This window comes from Ornithorhynchus anatinus, chromosome 16 (assembly GCF_004115215.2).
Source record: "Ornithorhynchus anatinus isolate Pmale09 chromosome 16, mOrnAna1.pri.v4, whole genome shotgun sequence".
NCBI lineage: Eukaryota > Metazoa > Chordata > Mammalia > Monotremata > Ornithorhynchidae > Ornithorhynchus > Ornithorhynchus anatinus.
In genome coordinates, this window is record NC_041743.1 from 24645754 (window position 1) to 24662782 (window position 17029).

The window sequence follows — 17029 nt, forward strand, 5'->3', positions numbered from 1 at the left end:
GAGTGCTCACTGTGTAGTGAGCACTGCAGCAAGAACTTGGGACAGTACCACAGCCCACAAAGAGCTTAGAGCCCAGAGGACTACTCAAATATGATTCTCTTCCCCTCTTCAAATCCCTACTTAAAGCTCACCTCCTCCAAGAGGCCTTCCCAGACTGAGCTCCCCCCTTTTCCCTCTGCTCCTCTACCCCCCTTCACCTCTCCGCTGCTAAACCCTCTTCTCCCCGCTTTCCCTCTCCTCCTCCCCCTCTCCCGTCCCACCCCCTCGGCACTGTACTCGTCCGCTCGACTGTATGTATCTTCATCACCCTATTTATTTTGTTTAATGAGATGTCCATCACCCTGATTCTATCTGCCATTGTTTTAATGAGATGTTCTTCCCCTCGACTCTATTTATTGCCATTGTTCTTGTCTGCCTGTCCCCCCCGCCCCCCCCGATTAGACCGTAAGCCCGTCAAAGGGCAGCGACTGTCTCTATCTGTTGCCGATTTGTACATTCCAAGCGCTTAGTACAGTGCTCTGCACATACTAAGCGCTCAAGAAATACTAGTGATTGAATGAATGAATGAAATATGGTAGCCCTGACTAGGCTGAGCGGTCCGGCTCTATGCTGATGATTCGGAAGAGGGACGATGCCGGGGGCCAGTGGGTGGCGAGTAAAGGTTGGGGGCTGGTGCTCAGGGTGGGGCCACAGGCCCACGGACAGGGTGAGGCTTCCATCACCACCCCCGGGGGGGCTGGAGAGACGGCACGCTGGGGAAATTGTGAAGAAAAAAATCATGAGCCGCCCGGCAAGCGAAGAATGGCCTCGGGTGACTAGCAAGCTGCATCTGCATGGGAAGCACCATGGCCGAGTAGATACAGCACGGGCCTGGGAGTCAGAAGGCCGTGAGTTCTAATCCCAGCCCCATCACCGGTCTGCTGCGTCACCTTGGGCAAGTCACTTAGCTTCTTTGGGCCTCAGTTCCCTCATAGGTAAAATGGGGATGGAGACTGTGAGCCCCTCGTGGGCAGGGACTGCGTCCAACCCATTTTGCCTGTAACCACCCCAGAACTTAGTACAGCACCTGGCACACGGTAAGTGCTTAACAAAAGCCATGATTATTATCATTATTATTATTACCCGGCTGGTACAGACCTAGTAGGCCAGTTTTCTCCCCTTTTTTCTTCAACACGGTGACAACGATAGCATCTCTTCCACGGTCTCTACGTTGAGATCTATGCGTCTCCCTCTAGGCTGTAAGCTCGTTGTGGGCAGGGGACCTGTCTAGCAACTCTGTTCTACTTCACTCCCTCGAGTGCCTTTTGACCACAAAAGGCGCTCCACAAATACCACTGATTGATCAATCAAGAGCTTCATACGATGCTTTTCCCACAGTAAGCGCTCAATAAATTCGACTGAATCGACCGATAAGACCTGGTGCTGCCATCTTAGCACCAGCTCCCTTTCTTGCTCGGAGTTTTCCGAGGCGTGCCAGGGTTCTCGCTTGACCATTACACGAGGCCTCGTCCTGCCGAGGTCCCCTTCCTCGATGAAGCTACGCTCACAGCCCACCATTAAAGCCCGTTTTCTCTGCTTCCACAGGCGCTCTGATTCTTCCCTGCCCTTAAAGCTGGACAGCTGGTTTAGACAATCATTACAGTGTTCCTGACATCTGCTCATGGTTTCTTATTTGTTGTTGATGAGGAGGATGGAGGCTTCTGGGGGAGTGTGTTTGGGACCAAATACAATAAAAGCTTTGTTATGGATCCAGCCCTCAAAAACCTCTAATGGCTTAAGCTCCCCTTCTAACTGTACCTCTCTTGCAAGTCTCCTAATTCCGTTACTTCCGATCCCTCGCTCGCCCCGTTCCCCTGGCCTGGGATTCCCGCCCCCGCAGATCCGTCGGACCTCAGCTCTCCCCACCTCGGAAGCACTCCAAAAATAGCCTACTTCCTCCAGGAGGTCCTCCCTGCTACATTCACCACGCCTCCAGCTACATCGAGTAGCTGCAGGCTGCAAGTAGGTTTTTAAACAAAGTAGCTTTGATTGGGTTCCTGGCCATACCCACAACACAATGCTGTGCCTGAATAGTAATAACAACAACAATAATAGTAATGATACTGATAATAACGGTATTTGTTAAGCACTTAGGTGCCAGGTCTCGGTTCTAATCCCGGATCTGCCACTTGCCTGCTGTGTGACCTTGGGCAAGTCACTTCACTTCTCTGTGCCTTGGTTACCTCACCTATAAAATGGGGATTACCCCCTGTGGGATGGCGGCTGTGTCCAACCTGATCATCTCGTATCTACCCCAGTGCTTAATTATTATTCTGTTGGTCCTGCTTTGGCCTGACTAATGTGGGTGAATACCAAAGCACAAAAGCTGCACTGTGCTAAACCCCCGGCCACCCATTTGCTTGTTGCGTTCCAGGCCCCGGAGGGAATAAGACCGGACGGGGCAAGAGAGTACTAGCAGCTCTCCCCAAGCCACTGACCCTACGATCAATTCTCCGGCACAGGCTCTCGGGCCTGGGTTCCAAGCCCAGTTCCTCTGTCGTTCAATGAATTCCAGTGGTTGCCCATCCTCCTCCACGTAAGCATGGCCTCGTGCAAAGGGCACGGACTTGGGAGCCAGAGGATCTGGGTTCTAATCCTGGCTCCGTCATTTGTCCGCCGGGTGACCTTGGGCAAGTCACTTCACCTCTCCGTGCCTCAGTTCCCTCATCTGCAAAATGGGGATTCAATATCCGTTCCCCCTCCTACTTAGACTGTGAACGCCATGTGGGACCTGATGATCTTGCATCTACCCCCGGGTTTAGTACAGTGCTTGGCACACAGTAAGCGCTTAACAAATACCGCAATCATCATTATCATCAACACTCAGAACCGCCCTGCCATCGGCTTTAAAGCACTCAATCACCTTGCCGCCTCCTACCTTACATCGCCGCTCTTCCGTACAACCCAGCCCACACAGTGAGCACCCAATAAATATCACTGGCGATGATGATGATTGAATGATAGATGATTGGAGGTGGGGATGGTGAGCAAGGCTGGGGGAAGGAGGGAGGAGATGGAAAAAGAGTAGGAAGATGAAAAAAAGAAGTCCGAAAGCTTGATCTAAAATGCTAGTGTGTTTATACCCACACTCTAACGTCGAGATACTGTTCAAGGGTAATTCATCCTTGCAAAAACATTATCCGCGAAAAGCTGCCACGGTCAACGACAGCGTGCGCCGGTTGCCACCCGAGGGCTGGAGACGTGGACTAAACCTGCCTGAGGCTACTTGGCATGCCCTCTCTTTTACGGTATTTGTTACGCGCTTACTACGTGTCAAGCGCCGTTCTAAGTGCTCGGGTAGTCGATCAGGTCGATCAAGTCAGACACAATCCCCGTCCCACCTGGGGTTCGCTAAGTAGGAGTGAGAAAAGGTACTGGATCCCCGTTTTACAACTGAGGAAACTGAGGCGCTGAGAAGTTAAGTGACTTGCCCGAGACTCCACAGCAGGCAAGTGGCAGAACGAGAATTAGAATCCAGGTCCTCTGGCTCAATCCTCTAGGCCACGCTGCTTCTCTCCTAGTGTTTCAGGAATTCTTTCATTCTGTGCTCAGGACCATCGCAACCTGATATTCCAATCACCTCTCTCCCCGTCGGCTTTGCTGGGGCTCTTAGGTCTCCGTCCACCGATTTCCGGACTACAGCGAGACGAATCCGTGAAGAGGATCGTCAACCGTATCGTCCCCAAGCTTCAGTGCCAGGCAAGTAAACGATGACACCTCAACGGCCCGCGCGCTCCGTGATGTTTCGCCACTGGGAATATCTCCCCAAGGTCCCGGGGCGAGGTAATCTGGAGCCAGCGTGTCTGTTGCGGTGACCGTCACCACTCCGCGAGACGGAAGACGTGTTAGCTCACGGAACTGGCCCCGTCCCCAAAGCAACACGTCCAACATCAGCCGAGGAATACGCAGCACAGTCTCCTCGCTTGTTCAAACAGGCCCAGGCCCGGGGCGCGTCCACAGATTGGCAGCTTTATCCCTCACCAACGTAACGGCTTAGACATTCAGGCTGGTCGGTGGAAAGAGCCTTACGATTACATCCTGAGCGCTGGTGATGTCCAAATCCCAACATTAGTTTCCACACCGAAGTGCCTCCCCTTCGGGCGCTAATGACGCAAACGGTCATCCCTCGCTCCGACGGAGACCGTGAAGGGAGTCGGGACGCCTCAGCCCACCACGCGACCATGCTGGGCGACGTGCCGCTCGGGCGTTGCGTCCCGACCCCCGCGGCAACCGAGTCGGAGAGGATGGCTCCGAGGCTCCCCTGCAAGTAGACGAAAACACACACACACCACGCTCTCCGGCCGCGGCTGTAGTCGGGGGGGGGGGGGGGGGAATGGCAAAAACAGGCGGAGGCCACGTTTTCGGGCCAGGGAGACCTTTCCGCTCTTTGGGAAGACCCGGGGTCCTGAACAGGGGGTGGCAAAACGGACTGAGATTCGAGTCATTGCTGCCGTTGAATCCGCTTCGGTCAAAATCTCCCTGGCACCCGGATGGGTTGCTTTGGAAAGCTGCCGAGCTACTGACACAATCCAACGTACAACGCCGTCACTGGAGGGGTGCGAGGAGGGAGAGGAATGCACATTTCCGCGAGGAAAATATGCTCTGCATGAAAAAAAGAGGATATTCTCCCCCCTTCATTCCCCTTATGCGTCTTCCAGGCTCTTCCCCGGCTCAGCAAGGCTCCCGCGGCCACCAGAAGTAGAGCAGAGCACGCCGCCGCAGATTCCCTGACTCGCCCAGCTAAATCGTAACCCCCACCCCCCCACCCCTACTCTGTTGACAGATGAATGAACCAGAGTGTCTCCGTTTCGCCCACCTGCCTTTTTAAAGTCGCTCCTCGTTTTACTTAAATTCTAACGGGCTCTGGGGGGAATTTCAGGCAGAGCCATGACAGATTGTCTGAACCCCTCAGTCAGACGGAGCCCTCCTCCCCGGCTCCGACGCCTAGGTTCCACGCTGAAATCGTATTCTTCTGATTCCATCCGAGTCAACTCGCTATTTCAAAACCCAGCTCGACTCTGTCATTTAAAGAGAACATTTCTAATGCGGCGATTTTAATGACCTTGGTAAGGAAGAGAATAACACGTTTTGAATAAATCTCCTCCGCTCTGGAGCCCAGCTGTCACTCGCATAACCACATACCTAGTAAACTCAATATTATCTCTTCTTTCACGGTACAAGGCCCTATGCATCACTATGCATCTGTGTTATGATGTACGTGGGAAGAGCTATATGTCATTTTCCTTTGGGTCTAAGCTCTCCAAGAGTAAGGGATGCATTTCTCTTGCCAATGGGCTGGCTATGCAGGCGGGCAGAAATAAATAGGATTTAACAGGGATGACGGTTTTCTTCCAATCAAATGTTTGCATAATAATAATGATTGATGATAATGGCATTTGATAAGTGCCTTACTATTTTTGCAGGCATGATCGAAGCGCTGAGGTAGATACAATTCAATCAGGTTGGAACAGTCCCCGTCCCACACGAGGCTCACTCTCTTAATCCCCATTTTACAGATGAGGGCACTGAGGCACAGAGAAGTAAAGTGGACTTGCCTAAGGACGCACAGCAGACAAGTGCGGAGCCGGAATAGAACCCACGGCCTCTGACTCCCAGCTCTGTCCTCTCGAGCTGGCTCTAGGTTCGTGGTACGGCTGGCTCTGCACAGGCCGGGCATATTTTATATTTTGAAAGGGAATTTTCCTGTAGAAAATTCTGAACCTGGGACCGGGGCAAACCTCGCGTTAGACACCGGACCAACAGGACTAGGATCGCCACCCGATTCCCATGCGCTATCTCTGATCTGGTCCCAGAAATCCCTCAGCTGCCTGCCTGATGAAGTACATTTCACAGGCCTCCAGCCTCGAGGCCTGTTACCTAAATCCCTGCCGGCCTGAGGAGAGGTGCCAGAAGGACACCAGTATTATCCTCCGTTCTAAGCTGACCAGCCAAAGAGGGGGGCACCTTGAGACGAAAGCAACCCCACAGAGCGTAGGTATCAAGGTGTCAATCGGGGCGCTCCTAAACCCCCGATCAAGAAGCCCACGTACAGGTCCAATCTCCCAGCAAGAAGATCATTTCTAGACCGGCAGAACTTAGCGGGCTAAGTTGACACAAAATGACCTGGCATCAATTCTCAGAACACTGTAGCCCTGTGAGAAATAAACTTCTTGAACGGTATTTGGAGGTCTCTAAAGAAATCTTGTAACTAGACCTCAAAATAAACAGCTGCCCGAAGCTTGAAGTACAACCTCCCCTTGACTCTTTGATGACCCTTCGAGCGCAGCATGGCGTAGTGGATAGAGCCCGGGCCTGGGAGTCCGAAGGTCATGGGTTCTGATCCCTGGCTCTGCCACTTGTCTGCTGTCGTGACCCTAGGCAAGTCACTTCACTTCTCTGTGCCTCAGTTCCCTCATCTAGAAAATGGGATTTAGACCGTGAGCTCCATGTGGGACAGGGCCTGCGTCCAACCTGATGATGCTCGTATCTACCCCGTGCTGTAGAACAGTGGCCTGGCACATTAATAAGCCGCTTAACAAGTACCACTGACCACTCTCCGGCTCCAGACCAGCATCCTCCTCTCCATTCTAATGCTCTAGACTGTAAGCTTGTTGTGGGCAGGAAACACGCCTACCAACTCTGTTATATTGTACTCTCCCAAGCACTTAGCACAGTGCCCTGAACAGAGTAAGTGCTCCACAAATACCATTAATGATAATAGATCCTCTTTAGTGTCGCTGAGGCACTGTCTTCCTTGAAAGGCTTTCGGGACTTGTCTACAAGGACCCAGGCCTAGCCTAGCAGCTTTTCCTGACTCTTTCCAAACTGGTGGAAAGCTTTGATCCCAGTGGTCAGGAGCCTAAATTGAGTTGAGCGGGCTTTAACTGTGGTTATCTTGCAGAGCTTGGTTCTTCACCTTCTGCACCTCTATCTTTAGATATTTTAGCCACTAGATTGTACGGTCGTTGTGGGAAGGGAATGCACCTTTTTATTGTTAAATTGTACTCTCCCAAGCACTTAGTACGGTGCTCTGCACCTGGTAAGCGCTCAATAAATATGACTGACTTGACTCTCTAAACTCACTCTCCCAGGGAATTCCTCCATTTCTCCGACTTCAACTACCTCCTCAGTGTGGACCACTTCTCCATCAATGCACAGACCTCTCAGTGGACCCTTGAGGTGATCAGGCTTAAACGGGTCTCAATCTTCCCGAACACTTGCGTGTTCACGGGAAAAGATGACACGTGAGATCTGAAGTACGGTCATCCCAGTCACGCCAACTCTTACAACCACCTCAATGGGGACCTCGCAGGACCATCTGCCAGTCACCGGAAGAAGCAAAGTCACCTGGCTGACCTCACCGGACGTTGAACCGATATCGAGTGAGGAAGTCGGGAGCGGGGGACAGAGGACGCCAGAAGAGATCTGGAGGTGCTAACGGGAGGGGCTCTCTAGTTTTCTCATCTTAGACTATGAGTCGAAAGAAAAGAACGCCAGGAAGCAAGGCTTGAAGCAGCAGGATAAATAACGAGAGATCATCTTATCACAGACTCATCACTTGCCTTCTCAGCAGGCTTCAGTGGCTCCCTATCGCCCACTCGTCTCAATTTAGGCTTCCTGCCCACTGGGATTCAAGCTTTCCACCAGTTTGGAAGTAGCGTGGCCTGTGAAAACAGCCCAGACCTGGAGTCAGAAGACCCGGGTTCTAAGCCAGCTCTGTCACCGCTCTGCTGTGTGGACTCTGGACAGGTTGCTTCACTTCTCGGCGCCTCAGTTCCTCCATCTGTAAAATGGGGGGTTAAATGCCTTTCTTCCACCTCACCCCAGACTGTGAGACCCATGTGATCCAGGAACTGTGACCAATCTGGTATATCTACTGCGAGTGCTTGGCTCGCGATAAGCACTAATGAACACTAAGATTATTATCATGATTATTTGGTCCTCACACCTGATTGAATTCCTCCCCTGCCTCCCTTCTCTCTAATGTCTCTATCACAGTCTAGGAGACATTAATGGACTGAATGAGTCACAGTTCCCGCCATACTCCTCAAACCTTCCCCACACTATATTCCTCCCGTCCTTTAACACCCTCTTCAAAACTCACCTCCTTCGGGGATTCTTCACTTCTGCTGCCCTGATCATATCGCCCTCTTCTACCTCGCTAGGACTTACAGGTTATTTTTCTTAGCGATAATAATAATGTGGTACTTGCTTACTACGCGCCGGGCACTGTACTAAACGTTGGGGTGAATACGAGCAAATCGGGTTGGATACGGTTCCTGTCCCACATGGGGCTCTCGGTCTTAATCCCCATTTTTACAGGTGAGGTAACTGAGGCACAGAGAAGTTAAATGACTTGCCCAATCCATTAACTTAACTAGAAGTTAATGTACCAATCTCCCTTTGCATATTGGCCTTGCCGCGTTAGACTGTAAGTAGGCGGAGCAGATGTTCTGTGTCTTACAGTGCCTTGAAATTCCTTTCCAATTGTCGGAGGATGCAGAATAATCATTCTTATCTTCTATTTCCGCAGTGATAGCCTCCGGAAGAGTTTAACGCCTTTTAATATCAGCAATTCCTGCATCCCTACCGACATCCTCTCGAGTAGTTGGGGAAGGTTTTCGTAGCTACATTTTACTCATTGGAAAAATAAGCTTCGAGGAGGAGAAGTCATTTGCACCAAGCTAAAGGGTGAACAGAATTAGAACCGAGATCTCTTAATAATAATAGTAAATGTGGTATTTATTAAGTGTTTACTCTGTGCCAGGCACTGTACTAAGTGCCAGGGGTCAGAGAGAGAAGGAATACAAGCCGATCGGGTTGGGTACAGTGCCTGTCCCACACTGGGCTCCCGGTCTTAATCCCCATTTTACAGATGAGGTAACTGAGGACCAGAGAAGTGAAGTGACTTGCCAAGGTCACAGAGCAGAGAAGTGGCAAAGCCAGGATTAGGCCACCTGACCTTCTGACTCCCAGGCCCATGCTCTATCCGCTAGGCCACGCTGCTTCTCTTGACTCAAAGCCTCCAAATCTTGATGACGGGGAAAGCTGTGGTTTGGCGGATTTAAAAGACGAGAGAGCTCGCTGCAGACGGAAAGGTGTGAACTAGAGGTCCGAGGAGGGAGAGAAGAGAGGCAGGCATATTCGGAAGGTGAGTTTGGGAGAAACTTGGGTAGGAGCACTGATGAGAGCAGATGTGGAAGAGGAAGAGAGAATCTTGAAGGCAGGGGTCAGGACTTTCTGCCCGATGCAGAAGGAAGTGGGTAGCCACTAGAGGTTTTGAGAAACGCTTTTCCCACTGCCTTAGCCCGAGCATGACCTGAGAATATGGGCTGAATCCATTTTTGAGTTTACTACACCACTGCTAAAAATAAAGTTTGACGATAAATGACGTTTGCACGTTCCTGGCCCCGGGCTTAACGGGCCCCCCGGTATCTGCCACAGCATCCACAAGCTTCATGTTTTCTTTTGTGGGTTTCGCCAGACTCCTGCCTTAGGTCGGGCCCATTTGGGGCTCCCGAATCGGATCCACTCTCGCTGATTCTCCCTCCAAAGCTGACCCTTTGGAGGAGGAGGAGGAGGAGGAAGGGGAGGAGAAGGGGTGAGGGGAGGAGGTGGATAAAGTCATCGGTATTTAGGAAGCCCCAGGATCTGTTCTTCTTGGCAGCTCGATTGCAAAAAAGGAAGCTAGTCAACAAAGCACATTCCCCATGGAGCCAGCTGAAGGAAGTGCAGCGGTCACGGCTTAGGAAGTGCTTGCACAAACTCCTCGTGAAGCAGAAAAGCAAGAGTCGCCACCCTGAGCCGCCTGGAATCGAAAGCTGGAGGAACACGGAAAGCAAGTGAACTGTGAAATGGGGGAGAGGCGATGTAATTGCTGACATCTCCCGTCAAGGCTGAGTGAAGAAACAGGTTTGAGGGGAGAGCTGAAAGAGTAATGGGAAACCTAAGAGGACAGGAAACAGTGCAAAGCAAAAAGTGAGAAAAGAGATAAATGGCCAGGCCATTGGGAAATTACCAGGGCAATTCGATCCATCTACCATAGGACCGTTGAATCGCAAAGCAGAGAAATTGACCATCCTGGGAAAGACACTGGGAAAGACAAAGAGGATCTGAAGACCTATAGGAAGTGGAAAACATAAGGAAGGGAGTGAATGACAGCCGCTTCGCTCTCTGAAACTAACAGACCGGACTCCAGGAAATCAGATCCTGGTGCAGATTCCCAAATGGATAGAATTACTCATACATTTGGTTCTGCCAGAACACGTCTTTCCAAAAACATTAGGGCTAGAACGTGACGACGGAATTGGGAGATGTTTTCCGGAGAACGCGCATCTGCCTTGACACAACCTGATGTGGTTTCATTAGAGAAGCAGTGTGGCTCAATGGAAAAAGCACAGTCGTGGGAGTCAGAGGTCACGGGTCTGAATCCCGGCTCTGCCACTTGTCAGCTGTGTGATTGTGGGCAAGTCACTTAACTTCTCTGTGCCTCAGTTGCCTCATCTGTAAAATGGGGATGAAGACCATGCGCCTCATGTGGGAAAACCTGATTACCCTGTATCTCCCCCAGCGTTTAGAACGGTGCTCCGCACAGAGTAAGTGCTTAACAAATACCAACACTATTATTATAAGAAACGGTTGGGTGCACGCATGAGGTTTGGAACCCGTTGGTACTTACGACATGAATTTTTCTTAATGCAGGGTTCGGCAAGAACACAAACCCTCTTAATAGAAGTGGTATATTTTCATATGAAGGATTGTCTAACATGCCATTATGCCTTTCTTACATTATGACCTCTATATGGGATAGGGCTAGAGATGATTAGTCTGTATTTATCCAAGCGCTTAGCACAGTGCTTGGTATATAGTAAGTGCTGAACAAATAGCACCTTATTATCATCATTATTATTCTATTATTAATTATTATTACCGCTGGTGTTTTTACCATCTAATGGGAAAACTGGCAGACAGATTAGTTACAAACAGAGGGGGCAGGGGAAAGATACAGAAATAGAGCAGTCATAGCCAAAGTATGGAAAGGCAATTAACTGAATAAATAAGTAGAGTATTTGAATTGCAATAGTGTACTCTAACTGGTAGAGCTGGCTATATTTACATAACTGCTGAGGACTGCCCTTCGGGTGACACAGTCTGAAATGATGGGATTTATTTAGCCTAGTTTCAGTTTGGATGACTCTCTTCTCTTTTTCAATTTACATGACTCTGTTTTCTTTATTATTCGGCCTCCTTCTCTCCCGTTTCAGTCACTTATACTTTTCTAAATTACTGTGAAGTGTTACTGGAACAGTGCTGGCTCGTGGGTTACTGCATTTTATTTTATAAATTATGAATTTTATAATTTGCGATTTTCCCGAACGAAAGGCGCTACTACAGCCCTGCAGACTAACGTTGCTATTGTATATTTTCATTTCTCAGATTCATGGGGTCTATAACTAGGCCCATCCAAGTATATTAAAATTATTATTGAGTTTTTTTAATCTCCTGGTTTTGTGGCAGGTAGCCAATAATACCGCCTTTGGAACTGAAGCTGGTGTATAATACATCTCAAGTTTCTTAATTGTTCAACTAGTGAGTGTGAAGCCACTTTAGGAGTCAGGATGAGTAGAGGAGAAACGGTGTGGCTTAGTGGATAGAGCAAGGGCTTGGGAGTCAGAAGGACATGGGTTCTAATCCTGGCTCTGCCACATGTCTGCTCTGGGACCTTGGGCAAGTCGGTTCACTTCTCAGGACCTCAGTTACCTCATCTGGAAAATGGGGATTCAGACTGTGAGCCCTATGAGGGACAGGGACTGTATCCAACTCAATTACCTTGTATCTACCTCAGCGCTTAGTACAGCGCGCTTGGCACATAGTAAATGTTTATCAAATATCACAATTATTATTAGAGGCTTAACTCTGAGCTGTTTCTGTTCCTCTCCCGGAGGATGCAATTGCATGTCAATTTTCATACTGCCTGTCTCCACTCCACAAGCTAGCTAGAGTGCTGGTAGGGAACTAGGAATAATTTTGGCAATATCATTGCTGAGACCATCCACCACAACCGAGATTCATTTAATCTCCAGTTAGATGGCCAGTGATCCCAAAAAGGCTTATACATCACTTCCCTTAACAAGTAAGTTTTCCCTCAGTAATGTAGTGGTGGAAATTTGGGGATTAGCCTAGGTGATAATTACCATTTCCCACCACACTGGCATAGTTCTTATTTACTGAGGAAGCATCCTAGCACCACAGAGAACAGTGTGGCCTAGTGGAAAGAGCATGGGCTGGGGGCTCAGAAGACCTGAGTTCTAACCCTGGCATCGCCACTTGTCCGCTATGTGACCTTGGGCTAGTCACTTCACTTCTCTGTACCGCACTTCCCTCGTCTGCAAAATGATGAGGCACAGAGAAGTGAAGTGACTTGCCCCAAGTCACACAGTGAACAATCTAATCTGCCAGGATTAGAACCCACGATCTTTGACTCCCAAGCCCAGGCTCTTTCCACTAAGCCACGATGCTTCTAGTATTATGTAGTATTTACCTCAGGGCTTAGTACAGTGCTTGACACAGAGTGCAAGCTTAACAAATACCATTATTACTCTACTTTGGCCCCGTTAGCAAAAATGCATGATTTTGTATTTATGAAGGAGTTATGAAGGTCCGGGGAAGCAGCATGACCTTGTGGAAAGGGTATGGGCCCGGGAGTCAGAGGACCTGGATTCTAATCCCGGCTCTACCACTTGTCTGCTGTGTGATCTTGGGCGAATGACTTCACTTCTCTGTGCCTCAGTTACCTCATCTGTAAAATGGGGATAAAGACTGGGAGCTCCATGTGGGACAGGGACTGTATCCAACCTGATTAGCTTGTACCTACCCCGGCGACTAGAACACAGCAAGCCCTTTACAAATACCATTAAAAAAAATGAGGAACACAATCTTCCTGCTCATCACCCCTGCCTTGAAAAAAGACCATGGCGTAGTGGACAGAGCAAAGGCCTGGGAATTAAGTGTTCTAATCCTGGCTCCGCCACTTCTTGTCTGCTGTGATCTTGGGCAAGTCCAACCTAGTTATCTGCTATCTCCATCAGTGCTCAGTACAGTGCCTAGTACATAGAGAAGCAGCGTGGCTAAGTGGAAAGAGCATATGCTTGGGAGTCAGAGGTCGTGGGTTCTAATCCCGACTCCACCACTTGTCAGCTGTATGACTTTGGGCAAGTCACTTAACTTCTCTGTGCCTCAGTTACCTCATCTGGAAAAGAGGCGTTAAGACTGTGAGCCCCACCTGGGAGAACCTAGTAACCTTCTATCTCCCAAAGTGCTTAGAACAGTGCTTGCCACACAGTAAGTGCTTAACAAATACCATTATTATTATTATAGTAAGTGCTTAACGATGCCACTTAAAAAAAATCAGTAAAGTCTCACAAATCGAGGGCAAAAGTGGGGGGAGGTCCAGTTTGAATCACCAAAGGTCTGACAGGTGTGTATGTGTGTGTGTGGTCACATGCTGAGCTTCCGAAGTCTCTTTTGGTTTTCCTTTTTCCCTTTTTAGCTTCCACTGCTCTGCACATACTTTTGAACCTCATTAATGGAGGTTTTGTTAATCACCCTGTAGATCAAAAGCTCCCAAATAGACATTTAAAACCATTCTCACTGGGGAGCTGTGGCTAGGATAAGGCAAAGGGGGACTGGGGAGAGTTCCTCATTCAAATGACTGTAGCGTCCAGGGAAAGTAAAATCTGAATGAAGTTTTAACAGTACCGCTGTAACTTTATAGAACCCATCGACCATATTTGGGAGCCCGGGCTTTAAAATATCTGAGGTGATTTGAACTTTTCTGGTAATACTACTGACAGCAGCACTTCAGAAAGAACCCAGTGTGGGAACTTGAAAAGATCCACTGTGTGCGAACACATCTGTTTTGACTCATATCAGGATATTTCCATCCTGTTGTATGTCTAAGCTGGTTGTGACTGACTGACTTGTTTATTTTCCATTGGTAGTGGTTGGGGGTCCTTCCTCTGTTCGAAACAGGCTGTTTCCATCCCCAGTTACCCTGAGTCTTCTGGGCTCCTCCCAGTGAAATCTCACTCAGGGAAGATGGTCCATCTTGGCTCCTCTATCCCTGAAAACATGTCTCTTTGTAACTTAGCTGTGGAGGGTGAACTGAGGAAGAGTTGTTTCCAGGGAAAGAAGCCCTGACATTGACTTCCCTAAGCCGGTTTGGATCTTCCTCAAAATTATTCACTGAGGGCTGAGAGGTAATTGTCCTCAGATGAGAGATCACCTGAGGAGAACTGGAGATAAGAGAAGCAGCATGGCACAGTGGATAGAGCACAGGCCTGGGAGTGAAAAGGTCATGGGTTCTTATCTTGCCTCTGTCACTTGTCTTCTGTGTGACCTTGAGCAAGTCACTTCACTTTTCTGCGCTTCAGTACCTAATCTGTAAAAATGGGGATTAAGACTGTGAGCCCACGTGGGACAGGGACCGTGTCCAACCTCAGTTTCTTGTATCCACCCCAGTGCTTAGTACAGTGCCTAGCACATAGTAAGTGCGTACCAAATACCACTATTACTTTTATGAAAACATGCCGCTTTGTAACTTAGCTATGTAGGGGTGCACTGGGTGAGAGTTGTTTCCTGGAGAGAGAACCCCTGCCATTGACTTCCCTAAAATAGCTCAGATCTTCCTCGAGATTATCCATCAAGTGCTGAGAGGCAATTGTTCTCAAGTGAGATATCCCCTATTAATAATACTAATAATAAAGTTGGTATTTGTTAAGCGCTTACTATGTGCAGAGCACTGTTCTAAGCGCTGGGGTAGATACAGGGTAATCAGGTTGTCCCACGTGAGGCTCACAGTTAAGTCCCATTTTACAGATGAGGGAACTGAGGCACAGAGAAGTGAAGTGCCTTGTCCACAGTCACACAGCTGACAAGTGGCAGAGCCGGAAGTCGAACCCATGACCTCTGACTCCGAAGCCCAGGCTCTTTCCACTGAGCCACGCATTTTCCCCTGTTATTCAGACCAAGAAAACTGCTTTTAAGCCAAAATACCAAGGGATCCTTTGGTTGGGGAGGTGAAGGTAAAGAGGGTCTGGGGAGGGGAATTCCATGGAAGGACTGGTGATATCTTGTGTGTTGTCAGAAAAAAGTGGAAAAAGGGTAGACAAAGAACCGAGCAAGTAATTATGCCACCCCCCCACCTCATCCACCATACCTGTAAGGCTACCAAGAGAAGAGAAACTGCAGGTCTCAGTGGACAGAGTGCAAGCCCAAGAGTCAGAGGGACCTGGGTTCTAATCCCAGCTCCGTCACATGTCCGCTGGGTGACCTTGGATGAGTCACCTAACTTCTCTGGGCCTCAGTTCCCTCATCTGTAAAAGGGGGATTAAAAGGGTGAGCACCATGTGAACTGTATTCAACCTGCTTAACTTGTATCTACCCCAGCGCTTAGATCACTGCTTGGCACATAGTAAGTGCTTAACAAGTACCATAATAATTATTATTAATTACTATTATTAGCAAGAGGATGCCCATCCAAAGCCAGAATATTCCCAACAAGTTCGCTCTATAATGGTTACAAATGAAGGCATCTGGCTTGCCTAACGGGGCCGATGGGACATGAATCCCTGTTGACGAAGGAGATGATAAGGCACGGGTCTATTTTCTGAGCTTGAGAAACCATGAAACTCGGGGTGGTGTCCTCATTGAAAAAAACTTGAAAAGGTCATCGATCCCCTCTCAACCTGAAAGACCTCAGAAGTCATCCCGGACACGTGAGGATATAGGCTGTTCTTAATAATCTCTGCAAGAGGAGAATCCAAAATCTCCGCTGGAATTCCATTCCAATTCCAGCTGCCAAGAAATTCCTCTTTAATTCTAACCCAAATGCTTCACGCTACGGATTACTGGAGCCCATTTCCTTCCCGGGAAATATGGAGTGTCCTGGGTCTTTACTGACTGTATTACTTATGCTTTGTATTTCTCTTCCTTATGAGGGATTGGCAGTTCTATTTTGTCTTTGCAATCTGGGCCCATTATCTTGTCTTATGCTATCGACTCGTTTTTGACCCATAGCGACTCCACAGACACATCTCTCCCAGAACGTCCCACCTCCCTCTGCAATCATTCTGGTAAGTGTATCCATAGAGTTTTCCTGGCAAACATAAGGAAGTGGTTTACCACTGCCATCTTCCGTGCAGTAAACTTGAGTCGCCTCCCTCGACTCTCTCCCGTGCCGCTGCTGCCCAGCACAGGTGAGTTTTAACTTACAGCAGATGGCTTTCCACTCGCTAGCCAGCGCCCGAGCTAGGAGTGAAAGGGGTATTCCTCTGCTTGACTCTCCCTCCCGCAGCCGAGACTGGTAGAGTACAGGAAACTCTCCAGACACCATCCTGAAGATAGGGAGGGGCCCATTATCAGCTCCCCCAAATCAGGAAAGATTAGAGGCTGATGTGTCATTAAGATGTTGAAATGTTGCTTCTTCTGGCTTTGTTTTCCAGGCCACTATCTGACTGAAACACCCTTGTAACTCAGCCAAACTCAACTGTATACCCAGGATATGGATCACAGACTTCTCAATAATAATAATAATAAGAACGTTGGTATTTGTTAAGCGCTTACCATGTGCAGAGCACTGCTCTAAGCGCTGGGGTAGATACGGGGTAATCAGGTTGTCCCACGTGAGGCTCACAGTCTTAATTCCCATTTTACAGAGGAGGTCACTGAGGCACAGAGAAGTAAAGTGACTTGCCCACAGTCACACAGCTGACAAGTGGCAAAGATGGGATTCGAACCCAGGATCTCTGACTCCCAAGCCCAGGCTCTTTTCACCGAGGCGCGCTGCTCAGTGGACATTCACAGCCTAGGGCTCATTTTGGGGTCCTAGGTTGGTAGGGTCCATGGAGCAAATTCAATCTCTTTGGGGAGATGTGGGATGAGGACAAACAAATGGGAAGCAGCGTGGCTGATTAAGCCTGGGCCTGGGAGT

At 49.0% G+C, this 17029-nt stretch overlaps 1 protein-coding gene across 1 annotated transcript in view; it reads right to left on the reverse strand.

Annotated features, from left to right (window-relative positions):
* GRK5 (G protein-coupled receptor kinase 5) overlaps positions 1-17029 on the reverse strand; it is a 263650-nt gene that overhangs the window by 108648 nt on the left and 137973 nt on the right. The window lies entirely within an intron of this gene.